The following is a 10,796-nucleotide window of genomic DNA, read 5'->3' on the forward strand; positions in this document are numbered from 1 at the left end:
GAATGGGATTTGTGGATGGAGTCTGTGTGTCAATGTGTGTGTCTTGGTGTCTGTGTTCTTTGAGTCTGGGGTCTCGTTTGTTTATGTGGGGTGGTGGTGGTAGGGTTTTGTGTTGTTGTCTGTGTTGCTTAGGCTGGTGTGTGGGTGCAGTTTGTTGTTGGGGTTGTTGCATCTGTTGTGTAGGATTGTGTGTGTGCTGCTGTGGAGGTCTTGTAGGAGGGGCTTGCTGTTGGGGCTGTTGGTGAGGTAGTTGTTGCTGGTATGGTTGTTGTAGTGGTACTTGTTGCTGGTGTGGTTGTCTGAGAGGTAGTTGTTGCTGATGTTGTTGTCGGAGGAGTAGTAGTTGTTGCTGGTGTGGTTGTCGGTGGGGTAGTTGTTTCTGATGTGGTTGTCGCTGGGGTAGTTGTTGCTGGTGTTGTTGAGCCTGAGGTAGTCCCTTCATTTTCCAGATTATCTGAAGCCGTGTCGGGCACCCTTTGTACCACACATGGTGTCCTTGCCCGCAGTTGGGGCATTTAACTTTTGTCTTCTCTTTGTTATTGTGTTGCTGTATGCAGCTGGTGGTGCCGTGTTTTGAACTGCAGACACCACAGACTACATATTGTGCTACGCATTGTTTCTGGGGGTGTCCGAATCGCTGGCATTTGAAGTATCTCAAGGGTTCCGGTGTGTAGGCCTCTGTAGGGAATTTTCTCCATATTGGGATAACCACTTCATCTGGTCTCCTTCCTTTGAATACTACCAGTACTTTTTGTGTTGGCTCTCCTGCCTTGTTCCTACAACGTACTGCGTCCTGAATGTAGGAGAGTTCCTTTATGGGGTCTATGGGGAGGGTTACTGGGTATCGACAAATGATGCCCTTCTGTGTCCTTTCTGCTGGGTCTAGTATTTGTGCTTCCTGCTCCAAGATCTCAACTGCTTCTGTCGTCTGCGGTGTAATCGTGAAGAGTCCACTATGGTTTGGTCACGCCTGTATATGTATTCCTGGATGTTTCTTCTCTAAGGCTGCTACTGCGGCATATGACTTCTCATTTTCTTTTGGCATTGGTCTGAATTTGGGGAATGGGAGTGGAGGGTATTCATTTAGTGATTGTGTATTTGTGTTTGTGGTTGTTTTTGCTGTGTGGGTCTGTTTTCATGCTTTCCTGAGGGCCTTCCTCTTTGTCACAAATGTAAATCCGTCATTTGTCTGTATCTGTCTCTCAGTGTCGTTGTCAGTGTCAGAGCTCTCATCCATTCTTGGTCTTTGAGTGTCCTGTGTGTAAGCGGTGGGAGAGATGGAAAGGGGTCTGGCTCGTCGTCTTGGGGCAGTCATGATCGGGGTAGCGGATGATGAGGGTGTCATGCTGTTTTGAGGTGAATCTGTGGGTGAGGGTGTGTCTGTGAGCGTGGCTGCCATGTCTAGGTTGTGGGGAGGAGAGGATGGTGAGGAAGATGTGCTGCTGTGAGGTGAGGGTGTTGTGCTGCTGTGAGGTGAGGATGTGGGTGAGGTTGTGTCATTGATTGTGGATGCCAAGGCAGGATTGCAAGATGTAGAGGATGAGGAGGTTGTTGTGGTGCTGAGCTGTGAGGATGTGTGGAAGGGTGTGTTATTGTATGAAGATGCCATGTCTGCTTGCTAGGAGAGTGAAAGAGATGGAAGAGGTCTGTGAGTACAAGTAGAGAGAAGGGAGATTGGTGGGAGTGAGTGATGTTGGTATGTGAATGATTTTGGGGGGCCCTGCCTATCCTATTCGTAGCTGTTTACTGCTCTACAACAGTAGCTGCTGAGGAACCTTCTTATTTGTTCCACAAATAAAAAGACTCAGCAGTCTAGTCTTGTAGTCAGGGAAGTGTATATTTCTGGTCTTACCTGAAGGGCTTGTGTGTAATTCTCTTATTAACTGGTTGCCTGATGGGCTTTTTCTATTTTCTGGCTTATTTAAGACGCCAGCCTAAGGGACCCTATGCCACTTGCAATGAAGAATTGCGAGAGTGGGAATTTTTTTGGCTCTGAGTCTTGCTTCTCCTGGAGTTTTAAGACCACAAGGGCTACCAGATTTTCCACAAGAGAGCCTGTTAGTAAACTGAAGAGGTTAGGGGACAGGAAAAGAGTCAGTGATAATTGTGCTTATAATAGCAAGAGAAGCTCTCTCAGGATCGTATTCCAACTTTCAGCGCGTCGTCTAATTTAGTCGACAGGGCTGAGAAACCAGAGTGAGAAAATCTGCACTCTTATTGGTCGGAAGTAGATGTTCTCAAGCTTGAATCTTTGTCAAGGTTTACAGACGGGCAGTCGGTCTTCCAATTGGCCGGGGCGATCAGGTGGGCGGGGACAGTGGCAGCAGCTCTCTGGTTGGTGGGAAGCAAACAGCCTCAAGCTTGAAATTCGTTGAGAAGCTTCATAGTCCGGCAGACGGTCCTCTCATTGGTAGGCGGCGATCTGGTGGGCCTTGACTGTGGGAGCCGCTCTCTGATTGGCGGGTAGCGGAGAGCGACAAGCTTGAAACTCTGGGAGAAGCTTACAGTCTAGCAGACTGTCCTCCCACTGGTCGTCGGAGATCTGGTAGGCGGAGACAGCGGCGGGAGAGGAGAAGACAGCGGCAGCAGCAGTGAAGTTGTCTACCTGAGGGCCAGGAGACAACTGAGACATAGGGTGCTCGTGGCGGTATATATAGGGGATCTCGGATGAGGTCGATTTTTCATTGGATGCTGAGGCGATTCTCCTCGGGCGAAGTCTCCTCTTGTGCAGTGATGGTTGTGTGCGCTCTTGCGTGTGTGCGTTGGAGTCCATGTTAGAGAGTGTATTATTAGGAGGGTTGCTGCCCGCAGATGGACGTTCCTGATTGGCTCATTCATCCTGGGTGCCAGTGGGTGTCACCTTTCATGCCAACGTCAGGAGGAGGAAGGTCTCCTGTTTGGTAGTGAGACTCGGCTTTTCTCTCCTGATGTGTAGGGCTTCCAGGAGGCGTAGGCAGTGATGGCTGGTTGCTTGATCTATTATCTCTATGTTGGGGATAATGTCATTCCTTTTTATTTTCCTGGCATGATCTGGCATGGCGTCTTCCTTTTTCTTCTTGCTCTGCGGCTGTTATGTGACTTTTAAACAACATGGCACTGAATTCATTGAATGGATGATGGTCATATCTCCTTAAACGGCGTAGTACCAAGGATTTACGGAGCACTTATTCAGACAGGCACTTTTTCAAGAACTTTAGTTGAATTCTCGTGGAGCGGGCAGCCAAAAAGACTTGGAGATGGTAGTGACTACACATCTCAAAAGAGGAAACGGGATAGCAAAAGTAAACATAGCCCTCATTATGTATAACTGATTCATGAAGACATGGGATGTGATGAGTGTATAAATAAAGGCAAATGCCACAAAGAAAAAAAAAAGAAACAATGGATTGGTTGCTAGGCCTTTCGACACAATGGTCCTTTACTAGGAGACTGATGAAAAATATAAAGATAAGTTTATAAGAAAGCTCATATAATTGACAGATAACATATGCATATCGCTGACGGTGGGGTTTATAAGGAACAGATGCACCTGGAATCCAAAACAAAGGTAAATCTTTTGAGAGGTTTTACAAAGTATTCGGCCAACGGGATCAAAAGCAGGGAAAAGTCAATCAAAGGATTATACTGAGGAAGAGACTAACCAACAAAAATTACCTTGGAATGGATAAGCTAAGTACTTGTTTATAAAAGTACAAACACAAACCGTCCAATTACGATCTTTTTTTTGGAACAACAATTAATGGAAAGTTATATAGACTGATAGATTTCTTAGTAACACCTTCCTCAACCATCTTGGCGACTTCTGTAATCTCATTCTGAAACTTCATGGGAATTCGGTAAGAGGATACGTAACGATTTTATTGGGATCCTTGAGTCTAATCCAATGTCTAATCACACTAGTTTTAACTAAACACCCAATGTTAGTAGTAAATACATCACTATACTGTGTTTAAAAGGCTTCAAACTTCCCCCTAACATTATTTTCCTTAATAAATTTTCCTAACTTGTTCATTATTGGCTTTAAAATACTATCATCACACATTAAGTGAACATTACTGTATGTACCTCCGCTACAGCTAATATCGGATAATGAAACACCAACATCCATCAAGGGTGTATTTTCATTAAATATTAAGTCCTTATTTAAGCAATTAAACACTTCAATCACTGCTTGGTATTACTGCTAATGGTTTAAAGTGCCTTTGTTGCAAATAACCCATTTACCAATACAATTTCTTAAATAGGTAAGTCCTTCTTGGCTGTCACAATGATGTAGATAGAATATTAGGTTCAATAACTTGGGTCGAAGTAGCAATTACCTGTGAATATGTATTTTGTTGAGTTGGCGTTTTTATTTCCGATAGACCGAACACTAATTGGCTCCTCAATGTAAGTAACTTTGCCCTGAGTTAAAATCTTATCATCAGAATTTTCCTTAAGGGTGTGAGAAACCTTAACAAACTTCCATGTCATAAAAGCTCTATGCTTCACGGAGACAATAACAATATTATTCTGTGACATACATGGATAACCCAGAATAACCACGGGGAACATCTGAAACCCATCTACCATAATAAAATCATCAGTGAAACGTGTTTACCTATTCGGTATTGAACCTTAACAATGCCAACTATATTTAAATTATAACTACCTATTCCTGCCAACTCCACATGAGTTTTCTCAACAGGAAAGTCTGGAAAAAGTAATGATGAGATTTTAAGTCCAACAAATTATGAGGATTACCCGTATCCAGGAACAGTAAATGGTTTATTGTGTTTACTGACTGCTTTTATGAGAGGTTTGTCATTTTTGTTACTATGGATAAATACAAGTATTCTAGTCTTATCCGAAAGAGAATGTTGGGGTGAAAAGTCATAATGCTTATCTGACGCTCGTGGATCTTCCTGGACATCACATTGATCAGCCAGCATATTAAATGTGTTATTCAACTGCAACCCAGAATCATCAGTCTTACTATCAGAAGCTATTATGTTGACAGGACTTTTTCCTTGACAAATGGAAAATTCAGTACATTGGAAGAACTTCCCTGTTCCTGCACTGTATTTACATTTGTTTCATCTTGATGGGTGCTGTTTTCTTTCTTCCCTTGACTGTTTCGTGGACTTCCTATAGTGATAATTTTTATTTTGATTAGAATTTAATAACATTTAATAACATTTAATAACAAAATCCTGAACCATAGCCTGCAAAAAAATACACCCCGACCGCAAATGCACACAATATTAAAACTTTGCAAAAATGCTCTAACCCACAACAAAAAAAAAAAAAAGAGAAATCAAAATATCCCTTTAACAGTGATTATTCACAAATTCCACGGGAGCAAATCCTTGCTCTCATACGAACTCCAGTAACCCAGTCAAATAGCGGAGTGCAAGGACATTTGGTATTCAAGGTTAACTCCCCAAGATCCGACACAATAAAAAAAAAAAAGAAGAAAGATCCGAGCAGGAAAATCCCCATTCATAATTATGTCGAAGACCGAGGTGAAAGCACCGGGCCTTTGTTAATCACTCTACACTATGCCACCAGCTAGGAAAGACTACTCATTGCTCTGAATACCTGGTTACCTCCCGGAATAGAAATGTAAGCCGAGGAATTCTCCTCTATGCCCCGAAACACCAACTGCCCCGAATTAAACCTATCTCTAAATGCCTATCACCATTTATCCTCCCTCTTCGGCGTGGATTCGACCTATCTCTACAACTGAAAAGAAGCGTCTCATCCGAAAAGAATTTTCTCTCTCTCTCTCTCTCTCTCTCTCTCTCTCTCTCTCTCTCTCTCTCTCTCTCTCTCTCTCTCAATTCTAAATAAATCCCTCCAACTAAAGTGTGTGAAATTAAATTCCCTTTACAAAAATAAAGTTTTATTTATACAAGAAAACTAACATAAACAGGTTCATTATGGTAACCAGACATAATGAAAAAAAAACTCTAAAAAGATACAAGCAAATAAATGACTTCCCAAAAGTATTACACCATTTTAACAGTAATGGGACTATCTCCCGTGTCTACACTGTCACTACAAAAAGTCCCCTCACTTTTAATTCCATTGTACCAGTCTCAGTTGGCTATATCCCTACAACAGCCAAATTCTAATAAGCTCATACATACAACCATATTTACCTTATATGGTTCACATGTGTCATTCATGCCCATAGATGTGAAACATCCGTAAAAGAAAAATAAATCCTATTAACCCTGGCCACTTTATGTTTTCACACCATCAAAATACACGAGAATAAAAAAAATGGTACAAGATAAAACTAATGCAATCGATGATAAAAAATGTAAATAGAAAATAATGCAATCAAAATTTATCTTCAAGACTCATAATTCAGGCGACAATTCGAACCCAAGCGCCCTAGCTATGTCAGAGTTCAAAGCAGAATAAAATATTATTCCACAAAAGGCCTAAGCTCGAGGCAAACGCAGGTATATACAAATGAACCAACGTACCTCAATACCCAACCTTTAAAGTAATTAAAACCAGAAATTCCTTCGAGAATGTTCCAAAGAGGAATGTGGATGCATATCTGTTCTCATGGCCTGTCGCTAGGCGACCTCACTCCACCTCAGTTTAACGAACTCTTAATTACCTGCGCGCTGATTTGTCACCACTAATCACTTGAGTAAACAAATTTTCCAGCACTGAACATCACGCTGCTTCGCAGCCAACGGGAATGCCACGACTCCATAATACACACACACACACACACACACACACACACACACACATATATATATATATATATATATATATATATATATATATATATATATATATATATATATATATATATATATATATATATATATATATATATATGTATATATATATATATATATATATATATATATATATATATATATATATATATATATATATATAGTTTCATATATTTTCTTTTATAGATATAGATTCCATATATAATATATATATATATAATATATATATATATATAATATATATATATTTTATAGTTGTCTAAAAATATATATTATACCTATATTTCCCTTATATATATTTTATGTTCTATATATATATATATAGATATATAGAAATATATACTGTATATTGATATGTCTTATTAATTCCACCTATATATTTAATTACAGCATATACTTTGTCTGTCACCAAAATAAGAGGAATAAGAACAAGATATAAATATATATATATTTATACTTTATTTTATGTTCTGCTTCAAATTATATATATATATATATAATATATATATATTATAGTTCATTATATATATACAAAATATTACATTTGTTTATCGTTTATACTCATATGGAATGAAAAATATACTTAATGACATAAAATGTAGTAAAATATATATATAAAAAATTAAACGTATGCATTCTTTATTTTATAACATGAAGTAAATGAATATATATATTTCTCATTGAATAATATGTTATATAATATATACACAGTGGTATATATATATATATATTGATGTCTCGGTATATATATATATAGCCTATATATATATATATCTGTAGATAGGGTTCAAATATAGCCGACCGGTATATATATATACATATATATATATCCGTGTATATATATAGATTATATATGTAATCATATAGATATATTTGCTGAAAGCAAATGGGTGTATATAGACTAATACATACATAAATAAAGCCACTCCATATATCTAAAATATATAACAGATATATATATATATATCTATATATATGTATATATATATATATATATTCTATATCGCTGCTGGGAGATATGGCTTGGGATATATATATATATATATATATATATTATATATATATATATATATATGTATAGGCATATATAGCCTATCCAGGCTATCTATATATATATATAAATATAAATCAAAGCCCTTCAAATATAAGGCATCGTATATACCCCGTATAAAAATGGGAAAAAGCATGTTAATACATAGAAGAAGAAGTTATTCCTCCCTCATTTAGCGCTGAGTCACTTATCAAAAAGCATTTCTCTTTTCAAAAAACATGGCTGCAAACTTTTGAACCAGAGACACTCTGTTGGAGCCAGTGCTTCACTCATGATTAGCCTCCCACCTAACCTGACCTAAAGACAATATAGACCCCCTTTCACCCCATCACGCAATATGCGAGTTTCTACATAATTGTGGGCATATGGGACTTCTTCAAAAATAGGAAACTTAAAATGATTATTTCTTGAGGCCACTTTTTATCCACCCTTTGCTGGCTGTAAGACTCTTTGCAGATCGACTGGGAGGCCTAAACTGAAACAAATAACCAGGAAGGCAGACTGTTTTTCCCGGGAAGCGACAGAGGCCTCCAGACTCCATCTCGGATTTAAGTCCAGGATTCCTTTTACGTTGGTGAAAGCTAACTTCGCAACCAGCCAAGTCTTCAAGTTTTAGCAATCTGCAGGCCAGATTTTGACCATAATTAGTCAAGGTACCCTTTGATCCCCTGAAATTCCTTGATTTTTCCATTTCTTCAAGCTTTCAATTTCTTCCTCCAAAAAGCATTCCCTTTGTTAAGTCACTCTACTTTGAGCAGCCCGTAAATTACCCCATGACTTGCTTTGAAATCAGCTTAATATGAGTCAGTGATAAGTATTCAAATATCCCTTCCCTAGTGCAAAGTAAGGGCACATTAGTCTAAGTGATAGAAGTGTTTGATTCCTCCACCATGCAAAGACTTATTAAGCAGGGGAGATTTCCTTGCTCTTCCGTGTGGTACTAACTCCTGACCTCTCTTACAGGAGCTATCCTATCTTGTCCAGTCTGCAAATCTATGCCCAACCAGTGCTGACTGCCATCCAAATTCCGCAACCATTCCTGGTCGCAGCCTGATCACAAGAATCCGTTACCCAGCAATCATCTTAATGAACTGATTGCTATTACCCTGGAATCCACCCTTTCCAATGTATTACTGTCTGTGACTTGATGTAATTTTAACATAACAGTCATTTGTCATAGCGGAGATTGTTGTATTTGTGGCCCCTCCTATTTACATTGCTTATTTGCAAATTACTGCATTATTGCTCTATGGTATGTAATTTGTGCGTTGTAATTGGTTTGCATTTTACATTCTTTCTTTGGTCTTGCATATTTGCCCCATTCTCTGTAAATAAACCCCTTTTTAAACAGTAAAAGAATTTTAATTCCAAATGGTGACCTTCATTATTTACAGAAATCCAGGAAGTTTCTAAGGTGAGTTTCCCGTAGTCTCTCCTTTTGTTCATAAACTCAGGCCCCATCTTAGCAGGCAGGCAATAATAATAAATTGCTCCACCCCTCCTCCACTAAGGACCCAGTTTTTGACAATATATAAATATACATATACTTTAGTATATATATATATATATATATATATATATATATATATATATACTATATATATATATATATATATATATATATATACAACTAAGACAGTCACATCACAGGCCATAGTGTGAACAAGAGGAGATATACGTCAAGCCTTACAGATATAGTTTAATTATGTTTATTGTACAGTATAAAGTAGGTGGAAAATTAATCTGTTGCCATCCCAGTTCTATTGTCATTAGTTGATTACAGTTATAAGTAAGACGTAATATGTTTGAGTTCACACACTTAACTTTTTTTTGAACACCGATGTATTCTACTGTATATTGAGGACGGTTTAATGAAATATAGCACCAGCGCCGTTATCCAGTGCTCACGTAACCTGTGATGTATTTTTAACTAAGTGGTACTGTTGCAGGCAACGAGAATCGAAACAGTGCACTGGAAAAAAAAAATATTCTGACCACCACCAACGGTCAGTGAAATTAGATTTCCACCCATTTACACCTTTTTTTTAATGTACATCACCGGAAGCCAATCATTTTCTAGATGAAGATTCACCATTCTGTAACACCAGACTCAGAAACAGTTGTATAAATGAAGCTATGTACTTGATTAGGTAATAACACACAATTTACCCACCCGATGGATGTACTGGTTTTCGAGAGTAGAAGAAAAGTAATATCTGATTTTTCTTGTAGATTAAGCCACTAACATCCTCTGTCTCATACTGTAGAGAAAATCGAAATCAAAATGTTGCGTATTTTTATACAGGTGGCAGAAACATGAAATTTTGGAATTGGCCAATTGTTCTCATATCTAATAACAGGAAGGACAATCTTTTAGGGAAACAACGAAAGAGAACCTTATGCCAGTTATCTGAAATATTTTAACGGTAATTTTAACGGTGTTGAGGTGAGCACAGCTTCCCAAAATAAAAGCTTGAGGTTGCTTAACTATGAATGCTGTCCGTCATTCTGATAACAGGTGAAGAGTAAAATATTTATACAGAATCACTGTAAATAACTTGGATTAACTATCATAAAAATCCTTATTTCACTAGCCACTTACTTTGAGATACTTTACACAAAGCTTTAAACAGAAATTTTCTTTCTTGAAAATAAAACAATATGACAGAACATAAATCAATGGCAATATGTTTTTGATATTAAAGGGAAAATATTAAATACTCTTTGTTCATGCCTAATGAACTACCCCGTGTATATTAAACAATATTACTAATGTTTCCCTTAGATTAAAGTATATCCTTAACATTGCATCAAACCTCTCTGATAAATGTTATAGTTCATAATATACTCTGTTATATACATAGTAAGAAATCAAATATAAAGAAATAAAAATGCAACCATAAATGTAAAAGACTGAAGATAACATCATAAATCATTAGTAACTTGCTATAGAGAATACACACACACATATATATATATATATATATATATATATATAT

The sequence above is a fragment of the Macrobrachium rosenbergii genome, chromosome 46 (genome assembly GCF_040412425.1).
Source record: "Macrobrachium rosenbergii isolate ZJJX-2024 chromosome 46, ASM4041242v1, whole genome shotgun sequence".
Lineage (NCBI taxonomy): Eukaryota > Metazoa > Arthropoda > Malacostraca > Decapoda > Palaemonidae > Macrobrachium > Macrobrachium rosenbergii.